We start from the raw sequence: 24068 nt of genomic DNA on the forward strand, positions 1-24068 counted from the left end.
TGTATAATGCTTAGATAGTCCAGAGAGGAACTGAAACAGTGAGACTTGTGCAGAAGTCCCATCTGAGAGAGTTCTGTAGATCTGCTTCAAATCGTTCTTTCCGATACGTTACTTTGGCCAGAACTGTGAAAGTCAGTATCAAGTGCCCCGGCTTTTCCTTGGTTACTAAATTTGGGAATGCAGTAACATAAATCAGTATTCAAGGCAGCTGGATTTTCTCAAAGCTGCTATTCTGACAGGATAATGCTTACTGATCTTCTATAGTGGCATCCGTAATAACACATTCTCAAAGAACAGTTACTGTACAATAAAGGTGATTCTTCTGGCTGTTGAGGTCAGCATGGGTCTCCTGGCTTGTCCTACAACCCCAGTGTTTGGAGTTCTCGCATACTGAATGGGCTTTGAGTTAAAGAGAACAAAGGATAAATGTGTCTTTCTCTTTAGGACTTTAAAAAGACTTAGGTACAGGATTTACATGTTATCAGCAGATACGCTTTGTAGAAATATCTAGTTCACTATTATAGTACTCCTTTGTACCTTGAAGGACATGTGGACTCTTTTCTGTAAGATAAAAAATGTTGGGTGGGGGTTTGAAAAAAGGGAATTTTTTAGCACTTCAAGAAAGACACCACACCTGAAGTAAAGGTACATAACATGGAATCATAAAGTAATTTAGGCTGGAAGGGACCTCTAGGCATCATCTTGTCCAGCCCCACTGCTCCAAGCAGGTCCAAGTAGGTCAGCTAGCTCAGGGCTTTGTCCCGCTAAGTCTTGAACACCTCCAAGGGTGGAGATTCCACAACTTTTCTTGGAAACCAGAAAGGTTAGTAACTGAAGTCTTGTTACCAAAAGTTAGTTACCAGAGTTTTTAAAAATTAGGTTAACTTGTCCTAACACTTGCAGCGGGGATGACCGATATATAGAGGCACTGCTGTGCATATGTAAAGGAGGAGGCAGAAGGTGGCAGGGGGAAAAGCCAGTGAAGTTCTTGAGGCTTAAGGCCATATCTTGCACATTTGAGAGGTACTGCTGTGCGACAGGGAGCTACATTCTATGTCATGCCTCTTGATTGCCACACCATGGAGGTGCGGGAGTGCCTGTATGGGAGGCTTGTAAAGAAAGAGTCCAAAGGAACAGAATTAATTTCTGATGAGTCTGTGCTAAGCCATGTATAGGGAAAAGGATGTAGGCTTAGGTCCCAGCTGAACCCCACCCTTCTGTTCCCCTAGACCAGTAATTTGGAACCTGATCTGGAAACCACCAGTTATTTGGAGGTTCGCTACTTAATTAGAGTAAGCCTTTAATCTTCCCTGCACCTCTTTGCTGTTTGGTGAAACACAGATGGTGAAACCTTTACCTGTTTTGCTTATCTACATCGCAGGATCTTTGGGATAGATACCATTGCTAATTATACAGTATTTCCCCTGCATGGTACGGTTAACATTAATAAGTATAATAGCAACCATCTTTCAGTATGAGATTATGCCTTTCAGTGTAGACAAAATGTTATAGAGAAGGTATTCCACAGTGTAAAATATTTATTGTATAATCTGAAAGGTCTTTCTTTGTGTGGTGTGTGCGGTTTTCCAGATATAGTCATGTTTACTCAGTACTGCCTATAAAATATATCTTCACCTTCCCCTTCAAAGTATATTCCACTGCATCACTATAATATCCTCGTGAAACAAACATTTGGATTTTCTTAACAACCAAACCCATCATTTCACAAGGCTTTATACAAATGGGAAACGTAGTTAAGATTTATTTATTATGTAAAATGGTAGGGATTATTATGTTTATTACTTTTAAATTGCACAATGCTTTTACATTAGGATCAATTTTAGAACACAGCATTAGCTACTATAACTACTGGCAGTTTTGGTGCCTTATTACCTTCTATTATATTCTGAAGTAATTTTCATTTATTTAATTTAAACTTCTGTCATTCTGCTTTTTCAAGCTTTAATGTCTCAGTTTCTAAAAATCCAGTTGGTGTTTTCTATCGCCGCTGCTAAAGAAGTGCTGTTATTAAGTGATTCGATGGCTTGTTTAGTCCCTTGACTATTCCAAGGCTCACTTTGCTTAATTTAACTACTGTACTCGCCTGCTCCCTCTCTCCTCCCCCCCGCCCCTTTTTTGTTCTTAATTGTTTTCAGAGTACTCAACTTCCTGTGGGGAATCAGTCAGCACGCCAGACTTCAAAGCACTTGTTACAGTAGACCAATTTGGCAATATGCTAATTTAAGGCTATTTTTGTATCTTTCTACGTTGTTTCTACGCAAACAAAGACCATTTTGGACATTAGTGAAAGAGTGAGGTCTTTGGAGGCTTTTTATTGCCTCAGATTTTATTGGGAGAAAAAAAGAGAGTCACTCTCAGCCATTGGAGATGGAAAATACCTGTAGTTTCTCATTTGATACATCCTTCTCTTAATTACTTACTCCATTTTATTTGCTTTGCCCAATCCAGTCCTGGTCCTTCAAGTGAATCCACATACATTGGATATGGATTTGCTTTAAATCAGGGTAACTGGGGTACAGCTCTTATTGTGTGACCATGAGATGTGGGGCTGAGGAGCCTCAGCTGTACAAATCATTATGGATTCACAGAATGAAAATACGTGAACACTGAGGAACATTTAATTAGCGAGTTTGGACCTCTGATATTTCCAAGAACAGTGAAACAGGTTGAATCTGTGAGGTGTTTGTGTGCTGGGCAAAACGTTGCATCTATAATTACACACACACTTTCTGACACCGTACAATATAAGTTATCAGGCACCTGACAGGTGAGCCTAGGAGATGCACATGAAAATAAGTACAACAAAACAGTTGCATGACTGAACTGCTTAGAAGGTTCGTTGCTTCATGTTCCTTCATGGATGAAGTTACAGAATCCCACAAGGCCTAGAAAAGCTTGTGTTTCCTTCTTGTTAGCTGGTGGAGACATAGTTGCTATATTGTTGAGCACGTCCATAGGCACATGATAGCGTCCATCCTGCCATTTTATTCCCAAGAACTTAATGTCCTGTGCAGGTCCATTGACCTTGCTTTTTTTTAATGGCAAAACCAGCTTTCAGAAGAATCTGAATTTCTCTTTTTCTCTTCTCAAACACTTCTTCTGCCTTGTTGCCCCACACAGTGATGTCATCTGTGTATTGTAGATGTTCAGGGGCATCACTCTTTTCCAGTGAAGTCTGGATTAGTTCATGACAAATGGGAGGACTGTGCTTCCATCCCTGGGGCAGTTGATTCTAGGTGTATTGGATGCTCGTCCATGTGAAAGCAAACTTTGGCCTGCACTCTGCTGTCAAAGGAACTGAAAAAAATGCATTGGCAATGTTAATTGTAGCATACCACTTGGCTGTCTTTGACTCCAGTACATACTGGAGCTCTAACATGGGTGGTATGGCAGCATTCAGTGGTGGCATCACTTTTTTCAGGCCACCATAGTCTACTGTTAACCTTCACCCTCCATCAGACTTCTGCACTGAGCATATGGGACTATGAAAAGGTAGGTGAGTGAGTCTTTCTGATTGCTCCTTGGCACCCCAGTCAATGAATCAGCTCATGGATGGGAGCCAGGGAGTCTCGGTTTGTGCGATATTGCCACTGGTTCACTGTCCTGGTAGCAACTGGCACTTGCTGTTCTTCACCTTGCAGCGATCTCACAACAAAGGGATCTTCTGAGGGGTCAGGTAAGGTAGATCATCTCTGTGTACACAGTGGCTACACCAAAAGCCCATCGGTACCCCTTTGGGTCCTTGAAGTACCCTCTCCTGAGGTAGTCCATGCTAAGGATACAAGGGACCTCAAGGCCAGTCACAATGGAGTGCTTTTCCCCCTTGTCCCCCGTCAAGCTCACTCCAGCCTCCAATACAGACAATGTTTGGCATCCCCTGTTACTCCAGAGATCCAGGTGGTTTCTGTGCCCTTATGCCCTGATGGCACCAGCATACGCTGTGCACCAGTGTTGGCCACAGCCTTATACTTCTATGGTTCTGGTGTGCCAGGCCATCGAATCCACACAGTCCAGTATATGCGATCATCACTTTCCTCCTCCTGGCCAAAGGCAGGGACCCTCTATTCCTGTTCCGGGTCAGAGCGTTCACTATCTGACCTTTGCAGTGCCAGACCAGAAGTCCCCTCACCAGGATCAAGGGAGGTGATCTCAGTTCTTCTGTGTCTGTGAGATCGCTGATAGCCACCTTGTGTCTCTACAGCAGCTAAGCTGACAGCCTTCTTGGATGGCCCCTTCTTAATAGCCGTCTCCCCTCTCAGTTTACATATGTGGGCTTCCAGCTTAAACGTGGGTTTGCCGTCCCACTTCCATATGTCCTCCACCCTATCACACATGGAGAACCAGAGTGCACCATGCAGAGTGAACCAGGCATGCACCCTGGGGCTCCCTTTCCCTCTGATCGGGCAAGGAAAGGACTGATTTCTTGGGGCACCCCTGACAGCCAAGGCACTGGCCCATAGGGATGAGGAGGCACAGAGATTTTCTTCAAAGTTCTGGAGCTGAGAAGACACTCTTTCCGCAGTTGGTGTATTCATATATGAGCAATACATCGCTACCAAGATAGAATATCCCACTGGGTCACACTGAATCACCTTCCTTCCACATGGCTCATGTGCATCTGGATCTTTGGAATCCTCATCATTGTCTAGATCACTGTAGATGACTTCCAGCACCACTAATTCTCTCAGATATTGGATGCCTTCATCTGTGGTAGTCTGCTTTCCTGGGGAGTTCACAGGATATTCCTTGAATGCATCTCTTGCCCTCACACTTGAGAGGAGCCATCTCTAGAGACTGCAAATTGCTGCCTCTTTTTCCAGTTCCTCTCTCAATGCCCTAGCAAGAGATCTAGCAATGTTTCTAGCAAGAGATCCCAGCTGTTGGGCTTCCTTACCTTTCAGCTGCTGACTGCCAGCCCCGTTATCCCAGCATCAGAGCAGCCGGGCAGCAATCCGCTCAGCTGGATGGCAGCTGTCATCTCTCCGTATGTCTTGAAGTTCTGATGTGGTCAGGGACCGGGTAGTTTCTGCTTCCTGCCTGAGTTCTCTCACTCCTTCCTCCAGTTTCTTTGTCAAAAGACCAGCTTCTTGATCACACCTTTCCTGTTCTTCCTCCTCCCTTACTAATCTACGATATGGGCCCATTGTCTTCCTTGTCTGCTGTTTCTTTTTTGCTGCAGGGACAATTACTGTAGTTGTTTGGGTCCCTGCCTCAGCCACAGCCCCCTGAGGGCACTGAACCGCAGGTCAATAGGCACAGGCTAGGCCGGAGGACAGTGCTAGAAGCTGCTGGTCTCCTGATCGAGTGAGTGGCTGCTTGGCACTTGGTTGCCAGCTGGGGTTAAACCGTGACACCTCCTCAGCTGGGCAGGGAAGAAAAAATATAATTAAAAGCTTGTGGGTCAAGATAAGGACTGAGAGAGATCATTCACCAATTACTGTCATGGGCAAAACAGGCTCAACTAAGGGAAAAAAGTAGTTTAATGTATTACCAATCAAATCAGAGTAGGATAACAAGAAATAAAACCAAATCTTAAAAAACACCATCCCTGCAGCCCTCCCTTCTTCCCTGGTTTAACTTTACTCCCAAGTTCTCTACCTGCTTCCCGACATCAGTACAGGGGGATGGGGAATGGAGGTTGCCATCAGTTCATCACACGTTGTCTCTGCTGCTGCTTCCTCTTCAGGGGGAGGACTCCTCACGCTCTTCCCCTGCTCCAGCGTGGGGTCCCTCCCACGGGACACCGTCCTCCATGAACTTTTTTAACATGAGTCCTTGGGCTGCAGTTCACAAACTGCTCCAGCGTGGGTCCCTTCCATGGGATGCAGTATTTTAGGAATAGACAGCTCCACTGTAGGTCCCTCACAGGGTCACAAATCCTGCCAGCAAACTTGCTCCAGCGTGGGCTCCTCTATCCATGGGGCCACAGGTCCTGCCAGGAGCCTGCTACAGCACAGGCTCCCCATGGGGTCACAGTCTCCTTTGGGCATCCACCTGCTCCAGTGAGGGATCCTCCATGGGCTGCAGGTGGATATCTGCTCCACTATTAACCTCCATGGACTGCAGGGGCACAGCCTGCCTCACCATGGTCTTCACCACAGGCTGCAGGAGAATCTCTGCTCTGGCACCTGGAGTACCTCCTGCCTCCTTCTGCACTGACCTGGGTGTCTGCAGAGTTGTTGCTCTCACATATTCTTATTCCTCTCTTGGGCTGAAAATTGTGCAGGGTTTTTTTTCCCCTTCCTTCTTAAGCATTTTATCACAGAGATGGTACCACCGTCACTGATGGGATCGGCATTGGCCAGCAGCAGGTCCATCCTGGAGCCGGCTGGTGTTGGCTTTATGGGACATGGGGGAAGCTTCCAGCACCCTCTCACAGAAGCCACCCCTGTAGCTCCCCTGCTACCAAAACCTTGCCACGCAAACCCAAAACAGTGGTTTGGTCATAATCCAAGGAAGATCTTGTGTGTTTAATATCACACATCATCTTAGTGAAGTCAATGAGGTCATAGCTGCAGCTTCATCCACACTGACTGTGCCCATCTTTGAGTCATCTGTCTTTAGAGTTTTGGTCTGGATCCATCACAAAACTGTGATTAGTGCTATTTCTATTAAAATAACGAGAGCTACCAGCTTTGTACTTTGTGCGGGCTGTAGGGCAGAGGATAAATATCTGGCAGGAAGTACACTGCGGTGGTTTTTTGCATGAATCTGAACAGGCAAGACAAGTTCATTTTTTGGGTCTGGAGAGCACATCATTTTTGTTATGTTATTAGGGGCTGGTGTCCTGTAGAACCATGACCTCAGATTTGGCACCTGCTCATAGTTAGACATGTGTAGCTTTTCAGTGGGATTATTTGATGATAGAGGAATCCTGGCCAGATTCTGAAAGTCTTCAGTGACACCAAATTCTCGTTCAAGGCTGTTATTAGTTTTACATTTAATAATCAATGCCTTTGCAGTTCTTGATTATGATAATTTCATTAGTGATACTGTTCCAAAATGCTTGATTTTTGCAAGAAGAGTCTTGTATACAAGGAAACAACAGGAACTCTTTTATTCTCGTATTCATTTTTCACCATCAAACTGAGGAATGCATTTTCAAAATGCTCTCTCCATTTAAGAAGGCAATTCTGTGCTGGAGGACTTCAGATATGAATGGAGAGGCTATTGTGTTGGCAAAGGCTGATGACAGAGGCTGTGTGCTTAAAAAGGGCACAGACAGGTCATATTATGAAGAGTTATCAGGAATCTCTTACACGTAACATATAATTTTTATTTGAGAAGACGGTGAGCATGAACTCAGTGTAGAGTGCTGGCACAAGGACCCTTATGTGAAGGCTACAAAAAGATTCCTGCATCGTCTTCTTTCTGCAGAGGGAGCACTGTGCAAATCTTGAAAAGGCCAATGTGAAGACTGAAGATTGTCCAGCTACTGGCTGAATAATTATCTCAGTCTTATGGCCTGAGATCATATTAAGTTCTTGGGAACTTCCATAAACTAAGTCTAATGTCTGGCCCTTTGGAGAGTCTGATCTATTGGTGTGATTAGTAATGCTGCCTTTTCAGATGGGTGTGATCTAAACATGGTCTTTTGGTTCACAATCTCAGTTGAAAAATGGAAACAAATGTTGGTTAATTACCAAAGGGAATTTTATTTGGGTTTTCCTACTATAATCGAAAAATTAAAGCGATGTGTAACCTGTAATTTTTTTTAAAATGGAATTTAACTCCTTCAGTTCTTATACGAAATAATAGAAGTTGGTGCCTTTTAAAGTTAAAACATAATTTTTAAACAATAGGTTGAAAAATTTTAAAACAAAATATAATTTAACTTTTCCAGATTATTTTTTAAAATTATTTTATTTTAGCCAAAACCTTTTTCTGAATTCTGTCCATCTGGTAAACAGTTTCAGACTCTCTCAAACTGTATTTCTCGGTACTTACGCCATTTGGTATTTATATACGTTGCCTCAGTACAGTCTTTAAGAACTGGTTTCTTATACATTTAACCACATCTATAAGATGGAGTGATGCCTACATATGCAAAAGATCAAACTATAATAATGTCTTTGGAAATGGAAGATAGCAGACTCTCCAGTAGCCCTCATTAGTGGAATTATATAGTTATAGCTAAGAAAATTATTATCTGAATACCACAGATGGTTCAATGGCTTCTTAGTGCAGGGACAGAGTGGAAAAAAATTGTAAGCAAAACACACTGGGAATGACTAAATGGAAAATGAGAAATTTTTTTCTGACTCCTAGTAGAAACGGCTCCAAGTCAAAATGTCAGATTCAGATAGCTGCAGACCTTGAGGCTAATGAGATCTGGATCTGTATTTTGTAGCTTGCATCCATAGTTTAAAGTGAATTTGAGATCTAAATTTATATGTGTGATGCAGTTTAATATCATTTCAGTTTCTGCTTCTGGTTCCAAAGAGCTCTTAGACAGTGATCTGGGGAGCTTCTGAAGAAGGCAGTGGAACATATACCTCACATTTTGCCCGAGTCTTTAAAATCAGAAAGATGTTATATTCTTTATGAACATGGATGTACAAAAGAAGTGTCGGTATTGTACTAGCATAGGAAAGTAAAGTAACTTCTTTCATAGTAAAAGTTTAGGTCTTGTCCAGTAGATGTTTGTTGTTATTTATTGAATTTTTCTGTATTGATTTCTGTAACTCTGACTATTTATCTTTCTACTGCAACACACATTTCAGTAAAAACTCTTTCGGGGGCAAAAGGCCAGAATGAAGTCTTTGCATGCCTTATCTCTAAAGTATGAAGTGCGAGACTCAGAAGTTGCACCTACAAAAACCAGTGGGGACTCTTTGATGTCTCTCTTAATGTGCTGGGTTTAGATTACTTTGTGAGTACAAAAAGGGTGAAAGGTTTGAGGTTGCTTTTAACTAACTCCTAGGATCATGATTTGTCCATGGGGTAGTTTTTAATAGAGCAGATACAAGAGGATGGGCTATCAGATGCAGTGTCTTGAGGCTGAAATCCAGTCTCTGTCCACAGAAAACTCACATGATCCAAAGATTCATGATATTTTCAATATCATACTTCTTTAAAGGGGAAAAAAAGACAAGGCCACAGCACAGGATATTTTTTCTCCATTTTTTCACCCTTTCAAGTTATTTTCTATAACTAAAAGCAGAAGATCCTCCCTTTTAATTTTTTGGTAATTATGAAGATGACTACAAGACATCTTAATGTAGAACACTAAGTATCACAAACCGCAAGACAATGTCATGGGAGTAGGCTGCATGATGCAGGGAATTTAGCAGGTACTACTCAGTCCTGTGATCTTGAAGTGGTTCTTTGTTCACCATCTCCCGTATTATCCATAAGTTTCTGCTGAAATGTAGAGCTTTGTAGAAAGGACAATTTTAAGGCTAAACCATTCAATCCAGAGTGTGCATTCTTAAGGGCTACTGTTTTCAGCTAAGCCTGCTAGTTTTATTTTGGAGCAACTTTGTCTTGTAAGTAAATGTAAAGTATTGTGACAATGTTTAAATTTCAGTGAGGGAATTTTAAGATAAATAATATTCCTTTGAGTTTTGCATAGATCAAGACCGTGCAAGTTCACAGCTGTTGTGGGTCATCTCATTTCATGCCAACAGTAATAACATAATTCAGGGTTGAGCTTTAGTGGTGGCCAGATTCTGTCTCTTCGTTCATCTATTGCTTTCCTTCATGTTCATCCACCTGTATAGGACAACAAAATATGGTGTCAATAGGTCCACATTCTTCTGACACCCTAATTCAAACGATAGGAGTTTCTTAGCTGCCAATCCTATTGCATATTTATTTTTGCAATAGTGCTGAACTCACAAGTTTTATCTTTCACTGTTAGCTATAACTAAACACAATTAATGATGTTCTTACACTATTGTAATGACACTGTCCTTTTAACTTGGTTGATTAAGACCTGGGTTAGGTGCACTGACTTTAGTTGTGATGTAAGGCTTTAAACTCATAGGTAATTCCTTCAAGAATTCCATTAAGCTGATGTTACTGCAAGATTCCTGACAAGTGAAGAAGTACCATGAAGTATGCAAATAAAAAATAAAAAAAAGAAAATTGATCCTTTTGCACACAATGTTGATAGGAAGCCTAAAGCTCTCATCCAAATTTTCTGTACAGAAAGTCTGAAACAACTATTAAAATCAATCTACCCCAGATATATAGCTATGCAAGTTGGATCAAAACTGAGCTTTGAATATTCCACTTGTTTCTCCACTCTGCTCACATAGGGAATTGAAAAATTCTGCTATTCTTTTTCAAATAGAAATGTTACATTTTCACTCTATGGATAAATGGATTAAGGATTTGTCAGGCCAATGTTGTAGCTTGCTTTCAAGAAATTCACGAAACTTTAAAATGTCATATTGCTTATATACTTTAAAATGTCTTAAAGATCTACCTAGGGAAAGAATGCATATTATTTATGACTTTCCTAGATATCTTGATTTCAAATATTTAAATCTACTAATTTCTGGAAGAAAAAGGCAGTTGTGAGTTCTGAAGGACTTAAAAAAATATCAAAGAAATTTTACAGGTTAGGAATTTGTGTGGTGTCAATGAGCCCCAGATAATTATAGGCTAATTTATGAGCTAATATATAGGCTCAAAATTCTGCCTTTTAGATCCATTTTGGACAGACCTGTCTATATATGAATCTTCTATTACCTACCCATCTCTCTCTTACTTGTCAGTGTGCTCTTCCCCATCTTAGGAGGAGTAGGGCAGAATGGACTTTCTCCTTTCAACATTTCCAGGATTGCAGAGCGAGCACTTCATGTGCCAAAGCAAACAGGGCAACGTCGGCCCAGGTCTCCTCCACAGAGGGATAAACCTACCTCTCCCAGCAGAGGAGCTGGAGCCCATATGGACATCTTCCTGACCTGGAAGTGTGTGAGGAGCAAATGCATGTCAGTCCCTACATTGGCAATGTCATTGAAATGATTTTTTTTTTTTCCCTAAATGCAATGCTGTCATTATCTTTAAATTTCCAGAATTCTCATGTAGTCCCCACCATATCCAACAGACAATTTGAATATGGATTGTTCCATAATTGAAACTCAACTAGGACACTAATTAATCCCTTTTCTGCAGTTCTGTAATGAGTTGGCTACCTTACAAGTACCACTGACCTCTAATGGATGGAATCAGAACTGTTCAGTCATTTGTCATGTCTCATAGGGCACAACTCATGGCGAATCTGCTTTAAGTTAAATAGCAAGGACTTGTGCTTTTGGGTCAGCAGAATCTAATTTCAGGCTCGGTTGCTGCCAGGAATTTCTGAGTGGTTGTGGTCTCCAGCTCAAGAGTAGGGTGTCATTATCAAGCTCAAATGAGTGAGGAGTTACAGGAAGGCGTTAGTGCTTTGCTCACCACTGTAAGAAAGTTTGCAGTCTGTCCACACTAACAAATGTGAAGCTGTAGGTGATGAGAAATTTGCTATATTATATAAACAGAACATTTCAGAGCTATTATAAAATTTGAGATTTTTGATGAACAGAGCTCTTTATTATGTCCTTGTTCATTGTGGGCCAGCTAGCAGTGATTCATGGAATATTACTGTACATCTGATTTTAGTAGTTGCCCATTACATCATGTTAACATATTTCAGTAAGTAATCAATTCAGATTTTGGTATGCTTCTTTAATTCAGGTTTCATTCCTTGCCTACTATTTATTTTTGAGGAGTGTTGTCCATCTTTATCTGAGACCATACTGCACACTTTGCATAGCCATTTTAGGATAAAATGCTTAATAAGATTACATTTAAAAAATGAACTAAAAAACTGGACCCCCTCCAGCAAGAAACAAATAATTATATCATTTGTATTGCAAAACAGGAGCGGCTATAAAACATCAGTATACTTTTTAAGATTGATATTCTTAAGAAGCATTACATTACATATAAAACAACAAGCCAGGCGGAGGGGGGAAGCCCTCTCCAATGTAAGTAACCTGCAGAGTCATAGGCAGAGGCACGTTTTTTATTCTGGATTCTGCTTAATCAGGAACTTCGAATTTACCGCTTCTAGCTTTTGCCTTTTACTTTAATGGTACTGTGATTATGAAAGCTAGTCATTATTACACTTTGTGATCAGAAAAAAATATTTGGTAGATTTCCCTCAGAAAACCATTCAAGTGTTGCGTAACACGTACAGAAACCTTTTGTCTGGGTAGTTTATCTTAGATTTCTTCTCTCCACCCCTGCCAAAATACGAGCCACTGAAATTTTTGTCTGCATAGCTGTGCAAAAACTGGCATAACTCAGGTGTATTTTGCACTGTTGGTTAATAGGGCAAGAGATGTTTTATGTAGCTTAGATGCTCCTGGCCTTAAGACCTCTTGTTCTAAGTAAAAATATAGGAATTGTTATTCCTCTCTGGTTGGATGACTAAAACAGTTTAAACAGTCTTCAGGCAAAGCACTGTTTGTGCTAAACCCCATGTAACGTTTTGTGAATCTCAAATAGAAATGCTCATCAGTTTTTCAAATACTTGTGAATAACATGTAATCTCATGAACTAGAATCACATGTGTTTGGCATTTTATTAATGAAAATATTCCCAAATCATTGTCTGTTAGCTTGTTTAAATATTCAGTGACTTCTACCCTGAACACAGACCATTTGCAAAAAGCTGTTAGGTGAGTATTAATAAATTAATATGTTAATTAAATCTGCATCTGTGTACAGACTTTATTGCTGTTTGCTTTGCATCTTTTTTAAATAAGGCTTTTTGGGCTTTTTTTTTGTGTGCAGCAAACTTTGCATTAGAGTTGGTCAATCTATTCTCATATTGGCAGAAGGGGATTTTCATTGATCGTTTTCTCTGTATTTGCCTTTTTTCCTCCTTCTCTAAACCCTAGTGCTGTAATGCAGAAGATTTATTGTCAATGATTTATTAAAATGTAATTCTAAGGTGACTCCTTATCGTGAAAGTAATCTGCAGGCTATCTTTGTTTAAACTTGCAACCCGCTTTGTCAAAGAAAACAGCCTATGAAATTTTCATTATAATAGACAGGTTTTTATAATGAACTAGGAAAAAGCTATTATGACCAAAAAACAAATTGTTAGGAAACTTATGCATTGAAACAATATGCTCATTAATTGTAATTTTTTTGGGAGGGTGAACAATTCTGTTTAATGGTTACATTTTTCAGGCTTATAAATTAATTTGAATTACCCAATATCACTTAATTTTTCCCTAGGAAAGCTTCTGCTTGCCCGAGCAATATTATAACTGCTAATTCAATTACACTGAAATTGTTTAATAGAAAATATAATTGCTTATTCATACAGAATACCCATTAAAGAAGTGCAAAGGCCTATACCCTAGGGTTACTACATATTAGTACTTTGGGAATTCAGATGGGAATGCTGGGTAGGGAAGGTGCTGACTGATCTTTAATTGTTCGTCACCTGCCTCCAAAATAATATGAATGGACCCAAACTAAATGACCACTCATTACAAGTTTCAATTTAGGAGCTTGGCTGGGGTCAGCAGATTGCTTATGCTGATCGCAATGATTTGAAGTTGTGATTACCATAAGCAATTTAAATTTTATTGATCTACCCTTCTGAAAGTTGTAATTGAGCATAGATGTTGGATCCGTAGCTCTCCAAACTAAATTGTACTCTGAAGCCCTTGCTGGATTACTGCGAGAATCAATAAGCAGTCAGTCACATTAACAATGAAATAGCTCCATTAACATACAGTGCTACTGGTGAAACTTTATTTAGGAGGGGTGTTAGTTCACTTCATTGTTTTATCAATGAATTTCAGTTGTACAGGGAAAAGTATAGCTTGTGTACACCTAATGAGCTTGCATAATGATAATCTTATATGCTTTAACTATGAGTCGTTTTATGGGAAAGAAAGATTATTTTTTTCTGTGACAGATGTGCTTTATTATGAGTAGAGGAACATGTAACTGGAATTACAATTTGTTAACTGTGATGCACTGAAGTAACTTGGGCGCCAAAGACTTTTCTACTGTGACATATGTTCACTATTAGTGGTTTTCAGACAAAAGGTCATGTCTCAGACAAGAGCACAGACATAGTGAGTTTGTAATTTATACATATTTGGAACTTTCAAATGGAGATTAGTGGCCAACCTCCTAAACACCCTCCCCCACCTCCATGTTTCCTGCACCCCTGTGGCACTACTGAAGTGATTAGAACGGTGACCAGGGAAAGGCTGATTGTTCTTTCATAAAAGACAGTAAAAACAACACAGAAGGGGTTAGTAAGATGGATAACGGACCTATCTAGATTGCATGAAACAGTTTTTTCCTGTGACTCAAAAGTCACTCAAAATTTTGGAAACAAGATGCACAGACTGGACCATTTGAAGTACAGCATAGCTGGAAAGAAAGAAATGTCTTTGACTAGATCTCTCACATATCCCTTGTGCTTTATCTGTGTTTTCACTGTATCTTATGTCTGTCTTAGTTTGTCATGACTTCAGCTCAATTTTCTTTACTGTAGTACCTCAAAGCCCTAGCTTCAGTACAGCCTGTCTCTCTTCCCTCCATGCTAGGTTTTAAATGAGCAATGAACCAATATTGGTTGACTTGATTGGCAGTGGTATTGTGCTAATTGAGTAGTTTTAATTGAGTAAACTTCTATTTGGGGAAGTGCTATCTTAGTGTTCATCAAAATGATAGTAGAAGAGCCATAATGATAGTATTTTATGTTCATAAATTATTTACATTTATATCTCTTTACTACCTAAGGAGCTGTTGATCTCATACTATCCCAGACAGTCCTACTGGCAACTCGTTCATGAAGAAATGAAAGCCACGAAAGCCACTAGCAGGATACCGGGCCTAGTTTAGACACTGCTGAAAACCATTGCCGTTAGAGAGAATTACTTTTCAGGAGCAAAAGATCTCTCTCCTAGTGAAAAGATTCATGTGCTTTTGAAGAGGGGTAGTGCCGTCAACTCTGGCCATGACATTACACAGCAGCACTGAGGGCAGCAGCGCTGGCTTACCGACCACCCTTGCATTCTCCTTGACTTGAATACCCCTTGCAGAACACAAACAGTAATTTCAGCACCTCAGTACTACAGAATCTATGGCCTTATAAATGCTCCACAGTCAAAATGCCTAACATAATCTGTGCAGAACTGTCACAACTATGTTTGAAATAAAGGCTTATTCCTTAAACTATAGCAGTAGGTCAGCTTTTGTAGATTAGGACATGTACTCCAGATCAGCAAGACCAGGCGTCCTAAAGGGTGCAGGCATCATACAGTGAAGAGCACACACAGCCCTTTTCTAGAAATACATTCCTGAATTTTCATATGAGCTGTTTATTAGTGTAGGACAGTTCAACAAGTTCTTTGCGACTATAACAACACAAATATTTTGTCTTGTCCTACAGGTGTAAAAGCACTTCATGATATTTTTGCTGCCTTCTCAGGAATTTATTTTCTCCAGGTTTCTGCCACTATATGCCATGTCCTCACTGAAATGGTAAACTGTTTTTCCCCAGATGTTGATTTCTCAAGGATTCAAATTAACGCATGTACACCATGATCCAGCTCTTGGAATTCCTCTCTCATTCAGCACTTCAACTGGTGTGGTTATGTGAGGTTCTTACTCAGGCCCACATGTACTTTATGGAACCACATGCAGAGGATGAATAAAAGAACACATAAATACTTTGTCATTCCTTCAGCTGAGGCAGTTGTTATCCTGGTGAATTTGTGTGGAACTAAAATATGTGCTATTTACATATAACTTCTGTACCAGCTTCTGACACAGAGCAGGCCCGGACCACTGTAAGATAATGGCACTGATTCATAATGCGCTTAACCTGAACGGTCACTTTCATGTGTACCAACGTGCTTACTAATGTAAGACACCCTAAAAAAAGATATAGCTGATCTTTCTATAGGAAACATCAGCAAAAGAAATGTTCAGTGAAAACTGTCTTGTGGTAATTACAGTTCTTTGAATAAGAAATTATGTAACTTAGAAGATGACTTAAGTATTTTATAAACTATAAGATTACTTTAAAAATTGATAATCAGCTAGATACTCAGTTTTCAAAAGGGATTTTTGAATATGGTGTTCTACTGCTAGTATATTTCTTGCAGAAAATCTGAGAAAAACATGTCTGATTGATCTATATCCTATATAAAATGTCATGCATCAAGAAAATTCCACATGTACTGTCTAAGTGTTATATTGAAGGGATGAAGAGTTCTCTGTCATGATAGCCTGATTATGAGATATTATATATGAAATTACATTGAGGAAAGAAGATTCTTTTTTAATGCTTGAGATTCTGATCCCTCTATCATCTCTTTTATGTTAAAGAGCTTTGGGTTTTCAGGTCATTTCTGATAGGATCTCTAACCAAAAAATAAAATAAAATTACCTTTATTTGAGAGCCCTTTACACTGAAAAACAATTAAGTTTTGAGATCCATTTAATTTTTACTTGTTTTAAGCACCATCATAAACATCTGCCACCTGGCATAGAAATTGCTTCATATGGCAGGTGGGGAGATGAGATTTATTTAAAAGTTCTTTGTCTTTGATACTTTTCCCTGCTGTATTTTCCAGTGGAGTAATTTGAAACTGATGGCATTTAAATAACCATTTATTGCCATAATGGAAGAATACAGTTAAAAATACATAGAGTAATGCTGTCATTCCAAGATAAGAATACAGCAGTAGACATAACGGAGCAAACCATCTTCAGTGTAGTTTGGCCTCTGGCCATAACACTGGCCAACACTTTGATCATTGAGAAGAAAATAAAATACCTTCCGCCTCTTTTCTGCACATATATGTAAAGCATATATTGATTGATTTATTAACCTGGCCAAAAAAATGTTTTATTTTTCACTCCATAGATAGTGCTAGAAACATCAAATCTGGGAGCTGACTGTATTCAGTGTTTAACTCATCCACAAATTCAAAATGAGATCTGTGTCATTCTCTGAAAAGCACAATGTACACATGGAACCTCCTTCCCAAGAGTCGCAACCCGCTCTGTTCCATATGCTCCCTCCCTTACAGGCTTCTTGTGTATGTTTTTAATGCCACCAGAATTCCAAAGCAATTTATAAAGAAAGATGAAGCTTTTTCATTGAGAACTTGCAGCAGTGTTACACAGCAAGCATAAGAGATAGGGGGAGAAATTAAAGGGGAGACAAGATTTTCTGTTTATTTTTTCCCTACCTTGGCTTCTTTCATGTAGCATTTTAGGGACAAAGAAAGAAAAGTATTTCCTATTGTCCTTCTCATGAGACTTTTGACCTCTGTAATGGAATCATCTCATAAGATCGTCTGTTCTTGCAAAATTTGAAACATCTTGAGCAAATGACCTCATCTGAACAGTTCAGCCTACAAAATTCTTGCCGACTCTATTAGGTCCGTATGAACTTAATGCAAAACTAAGATGATACAAATAGTTAGAGTCAAGGAAATTTACAAAAACCTCTGAGTGCACTATTAGTAGCTATAAAATCATCAATCATTGCTTTAAATGCAGCCATAACACTTGAATCTTGTGCCAGTAATTTTCAACAGCTGAGTATGACTGCAAAACAGTATTTTAGATCTGATTCATTTTGATTGCTCTTACATTCCGAGTGGTCCTAAAAGTCCTTCCGAGTATTGAGGGGAGGAGGGAGAGTGAAGAGACTGCTTTATGCATTGTAATCCTGTGACTGTTGAGTACCTTACTCATCCTTCCCCTGCTTTTTAATCAGGTTTTTTAAACTTCACTTTGTCTGTGCTAGTGCTCAATAAATATCTGCGTGACTCCATTCATTTGCTGACCCGAAATTTCTTGGAAACAGCAAAGCATAGGTAAATAACAGAAAATATTCTTGTACAGCAAATTGTAAAGTTGATGACATGAAAATTTTCAGCAACAAGCTGGCCTCTGTGTCAAAATGTCTCCAACTTCTCATTTTGAGTGTACATAACGTACTCATTGTGACAAATCCAGAGATCAAGATTTGCCAGAATTATTGGGAAAATCATTCCGAGCAATAAATATATCTGAGGAAAAGAGAAATGATATTTAAATGGAGGATTCATTTTATGTTCAGCTACCATAGTTTGTCCTATTTTATTCTTTTTCTTCCAAATCTTTGACAAAACCAAAACTGAAAGTAAACCATTGTCTTATATTATCATTAAAGTTTTTTGATTGCTTTTTCTTCTAACTTTATTTTTAACTTCTGAGAGAACTAGGCAGATATACTCGTTATGGCATTCAAATCAATTCCCCAGCATCTTTCTCAGAAATTTCAACAATATCCATTGTCTAAGGACTGCATTCATGGACCATCAGTATGTGAATGTAGATTTGTTTTGGCCAGCAACTGTCTGCTTGCCAAGCTTCATCTCCTCTTTACTTTCCCTTTAGAGTCAGAATGGAAATTTTCCACTACTAACAATCATTTTATATTGAACCATTGTCAGATTTAACCACTTCATAAATTTTTCATTTGAGTCATTAGTAAATATCAGGCAGACCAGGCAAAAGCCAAGTTTCATACTCATTTTGGAGAAAAGGTCCAGGTTTTTGTGTATAGGCTTTTGGACATTCAGGTTTAGTTCTCTGCTGTGCTGCTACTTGTAATGAGCATTAAAAATGTAGCATTAAGGCTACATTTGAAAATGTTCAAATTTAGCCACTACAATGGCAGTTAAGATGTTGGGCTAATTTTAAAAATTCCAATAAGCACTTATGGTCCACATCCCTCTGGCCCATATTGTCAGATGTATTTCAGTGTTTGGTTCCTTTTGATCTCAGTTTAACCTTTATATCTTGGTCCCTTACTTGCGTTTTGTTGCAAGGGTGTTGTAAGGCTGAAGCTAGATGAGGATTATTTGCTTTTTATTATAACGGACAGAACAAAATTATGGAACTAATTAATCCGTAGCACTGTGATTGTGAATATGGAATAATCAAGCCCAAGTACACTGAATTTTGCATAGATTCATTTTTAATATTCATTTTAGTATGACCTGTAGTCTTTCTCTCATTTCATTGACCAGACCGTTATCATGTAAATTCTTGAACCATATTTTGTCTCACAATGTAACAGATGTAAATAACCAGAGATCAGAGGGCTTTGGTTCTTGCTATTAGAAAAACATCAAAACTTTTCCTTTTTTAAATGTAAGATTATCTTTTTTTTTGCTGCAGCAGCTTGAATTTTGCTAACATAAATGTTTCTGACAGCAGAAATGTCCATTCTTTTTGTTTTTCCCAACCAGGTAGAATTTTCTATATATTTTTGTGACTTTGTTGCATTACCCTCTATTATAGTAGTGCCTAGTTTACACATGGAAATATTAAGACACATAATTGCTAAAACAGTGTGGTTTATGTGGCATAATAATCTTGTGCATGTATAAAATAACTGTTAATAACCTTACGTAGAAGCACCTAATAATTTATTAGATATGTTATTAATGATTTATGAGATATTGGATCATATATATATATATATTTAATTCTGAACTTGAAAGTTTGAGTCTGTTCTAAAAAAAACCAAAGTCTTTCAGCTGGTGTAAACTGTCATAGGTGTTTTTATTTCTGAGTAACCTCTATGTATGGCTCAAAATCCACATTTTGGTGCTTTCTGTTCAGCAGCAAGCTGGGGAACCCAGTGAAAGCATTTTGAAGGTGCTATGAGGATGATTGCCCACCTCTGTATTTATCCCTCCGCACTGAAACACTTAGTTCGCTCAGCAGCCACTTGGGCTTCCCCATACGTGTGCCTCAACCTTAACCTCTGAGTTTAAGAAACCACAGGGGGTATGCCTTCTGAAGGTGAAGTTGCTAGCATTGGTGGTGGTCTTTATGTCATTTCCTCCTATCTTTTAGTCACTATAACATACCATAAGGTGGACCGCAGAGCTGGAAGAAAGATTAGGAGGGTAGAAAATAAACGAGCCAAGCAAACTTTGGAGAGCAGTTGATTGGAGAGGATATGACAACACATAAGAGGAAGAGGAAGAGAATGATGAAGTAGCATGAAAATACAATTTCTTCCATAGTGCAGATCATGTCTTGGTAGAGATATCGGTTATGATTTTCCACTGACATGAAGGGGTAGCTGATGTACACACTGTGACGGATTTTGCATGGAATTCTGATGATTTCTGCCCCTTGACGATATGGAATGTAATTTGGAGGGCCCATGAAATGGGCCTAATATCCTATTTGCTCTCCTTTTGTATAACAGCAGTCCTTTGGAGAGGAAGCCTGTGACTCTTGCCTTAATTGCTTTTTTAAATCTCTTTTCTGATGAAGTTCCTCAACAACTTTTGAAGGAGCTGGAATTAATCAGAAAAGGGTAAATCCTTCAGCCAAACCCACCCTGAAGCACTGCTATGGCAATGGTTGCTGGAACATTGTAGTGATTATTACAACCACACAACTGCTGTTTTATGGGCTCTGTTAACTGTCCTAAGCACAAGGCTGCCCTTCTATGACAATTTTTTCTCAGTCTACTTTAATTAGCTTAGCCCTTTATGTTTCACAGAACTTAAAAAACCCACAGCCATAATATAACTATTTTGTAGCAGTCTCCCTTCCATTTACTGTGTTCTGTTTTTGTTACCTATAAAAAATACTTTTTCACAATGTTATTTTTGATAGTAAGATACACAGTTGTGTTAAAGCTAGGTGTAGCTGAACAGTCAGAAATCTGAAATATGACTTGTTGAATTACATAATTAGGTAGCTGTAAATAAAGGGTAGTTCATTATTATAGTACTTCAACAACCTGCCAGCCTGGAGCACAAGAAAAGTTGACCCTGGAAAGTTCAGATTTGAAATAACAAGTAAACTGAAGAACTTACTTGATGGGAAGTTTCTAAATTAAAATTAAAAGTTTCTCTTAGGGACTCAGGAGAGTGAAACACAATCCTCCTCTAGATAATAAAAGTGTTGTTTTCTTTTTGTTAGGGGAATTTCTGACAAATTAATATTATTACTTTTTTCCAACCTACCCTCTATAATACTCATTTGTATGAAGAGTTACCTCTCCTCAGTTGTCCTCTGTGATGCCTAAGTAGCTTTGTGATTCATGTATCTTGTAACACAGAACAAATGTAGTTCCTCTCACTTCCAGCTACACCCTTGAGGACCATACCACCTATGGAAGGCCTGCTAAAGCACTTTGTTATGAAGACAGATGGTGTCAATTGTTCCTGTAAGACAAAAGATTAAAAGAAAGTGTCTGTCTGTGTTAGATTACATTCCGGAGATCTGACCCAACTGTACATAGACAATCTCTGCAACAGGCATGTCAGAATGACTGTGACCCAAAATCATGTTATACTTCAGTAGCAGGACTCTCAAAGAGATACCTTTTGCAATGGAGCATTCATTCGACCAGATGGTTGGCCTGAATTTCCTTTGTTCCTCTTGGCTCTCTAGTGATATGCAGATTTCTATATTGCTTGATATTTTCTCACAGCTCTGCCTAGTATTTACATTCAGATAACTCTGATGAAGAAAATTAAAAAGCCAAACATAAAGAAGCTACAGAACACATTTGTCTCTGAAGAGTGTGTGTATGTGTGTGCATTAAAAATGGTATTATAGGTGCACTAAATAGGTATTAATCTTGTTTTACATTTCTTTCTTTTACCATTTTACATGAAAGCCGCCACAATTGGGTAAGAGTGAAAGGAACATAAGTACGATAAATGATGAAGTGCTCCTGGGAGTAAATACACCACTCAGAAAGAGCATTACTGATCAAGTGGTGCAGCCAGCTAGTGTACTCTGAAAGCAAGCACCTCAAAAAGATTCTAGATTTGAAACACGGAAGACTGGCATTCAGCTTGGCAAGTTTCTGGTTTAAGATGAAACTGCATCAGGGGATCACAGTAGCAAAATGAAACCTCGGAAGGGGCAGAGGCTTGATGTCTTGTATTAAATGACCAACAAGATCAAGGGGAAAAAGGAGAACTAAAAGCTGAATTTGCTACCTGGTACCTATTGACTGAGAGTCTGGGCAGTGAATAGGATTAGGGAAAGGCAAGGATAAAATCTGGCCTTCTTAGATTCATAATAGGTGTATAACTGTTGGTGTCTAGCAGACTGACTGAGGTGCTGTTTGTTACAGCTGTATTTCTGAAAGACACTTGTGAATGCCTTCGTGAAGTTTGGTAGCCCAGGTGCTGAAAGGACTTTGGTCTGGCACACTGAAGCGGGCAATATGCATTGCTTTTAAAGAAAGCAGCATATGTTCCGCTTATGAATTTCATCTGCCACCCACTCTTCAGGAGTGTAACACTGCCCACACATTTTGCCTGAATGACTTGGGAAATATATTTTTATTTCCAACCGTTACTCAAAGTTGGAACTATCTAAGCTATGATGGGTCAGGAAAATCATGCAGAAGAGCTTCTCTTTTTTTAAAAGGAGCATGACAAGTACTCCTGGCATGAATAAATTGTTCATAACTCTAGAATGTGTTTTGATTAAGTATTAGGGAAGTATTTGACAGTGTTTATCCAAAAGGCTTTGTAAGTTGCAAATATGACTGTGAATCCATCTAGCTTTTCAGAAAACATTTTAATGTCACCTGATGTTTATTCAACCTCACCTAATCTTGCGAATTAGTTGTTTCATAGCTCCAGGAATGATGGGTGTCCTTCCTTGTGTCTTATCTGGTCCTACTGTGTGACATGGAAAGAAACAGAACTGCAAGCAGTAATTGAGATGTGGTTGCACTGGGTCTAGATTATGATTTCTGTTTTAATCTGTATTCCTTTCTCAGTCATTCCTGGTGTTCAGTTTGCTTTTTTGACCATCATTGAGCGCAAAACTGACATTGCTGAGCAAACACAGTAGCTTCAAGATCTCCTTCTGTAATGGTAATAGGTGGTTCAGAACTTGTCATTGTAGTATACATAATTACTACTGTTTTCATTTTGTGAATTATTCTGTATTTATCAACTTTTAATTTCATCTACCATTTTATTGTGCAGTCATTTAGTATTGTGAAATCTTCCTACAATCAGTTTTAATTTTGACAGCTCCAGAGGTTTGAAATCATGAATCAGGCCTCAGGAAATAATTAGACTGCCTTTAAAATTATTTATCTAGATGCTCTTTACTGTCTTCTGTTTCAGGCAAACTTTTAAGCTTTTCTCTGAGGCAGCCAGGTCTAGAAACAACATTGCTCTTTAAATAAAAGTTTATATTCTCTAGTAAACTTTTGATTTGGGGATCTGGAGATTTAAGAAACATACTAAGTGTTCCAAGATTTGTGCAAGAAATTCAGGTATTGGCAACAGTGTTCAGATCGTCACTTCATGCCTCCATAGAGTTCAGGTGGCCAAATAGTAATGGGGAACACAACTGTATGTGAGAACATCACAGTGGCATTGTAAGTTACCATATCTCAGCTGAGCTGCTCTAATTGGACATGTGCACTTTGGAAGACTTCTGCCGAAGTATAGGCACATTAGAGAGACAGTTTATTTCCAAATGTGATCCAAAAATTAATCCCATGTGGACTGAGAGTCTTTCCCAGCCGCAAACCAAATGCCTTTTCCAGCACATCATCAGAGGGATATATAGAGCTCGGTGTCTGTAGAGGATGGTTTCACTCCTTAGATGCTTTTATACTTGCGGATTTTACTGATCAGAAAGTGATTGTTAGTGATTAATCAGTAGAAGAGAGGTAACCAAGTTGTTTTAGATTTGAACAGCTGGTTTACAAACATTGAATAATCTAGCTGCCCATATGTATAGGGACAAAAATGCCTTTGAACCTTCCCTGGTAATGAAGGGGTGTCTCTGCTAATTATATTGTTAAGGAAAGTATTTCTTTATTATTGTATTTTGTAACATCTCCCAAGGATATCCTAGTGCATTATAGCGCTAAGGAACTTGCGAGAGCAATACAGTTTGGTCATCTGTATTGTCAGACCGTCTTCCTCCCCTCTACTTAGACTTGCATTGCCTGACAGCTTGTCGTGAGTTAAATTTCTCTTAGCTCCATGGATGGGGCAG

At 39.1% G+C, this 24068-nt stretch overlaps 1 protein-coding gene across 6 annotated transcripts in view; it reads left to right on the top strand.

Annotated features, from left to right (window-relative positions):
- The window catches only part of MGST1 (microsomal glutathione S-transferase 1), an 83615-nt gene that overhangs the window by 19610 nt on the left and 39937 nt on the right, over positions 1–24068 (top strand). The gene's annotated exons all lie outside the window — the stretch shown is intronic.

This window comes from Falco rusticolus, chromosome 5 (genome assembly GCF_015220075.1).
Source record: "Falco rusticolus isolate bFalRus1 chromosome 5, bFalRus1.pri, whole genome shotgun sequence".
In the NCBI taxonomy this organism is placed as follows: domain Eukaryota; kingdom Metazoa; phylum Chordata; class Aves; order Falconiformes; family Falconidae; genus Falco; species Falco rusticolus.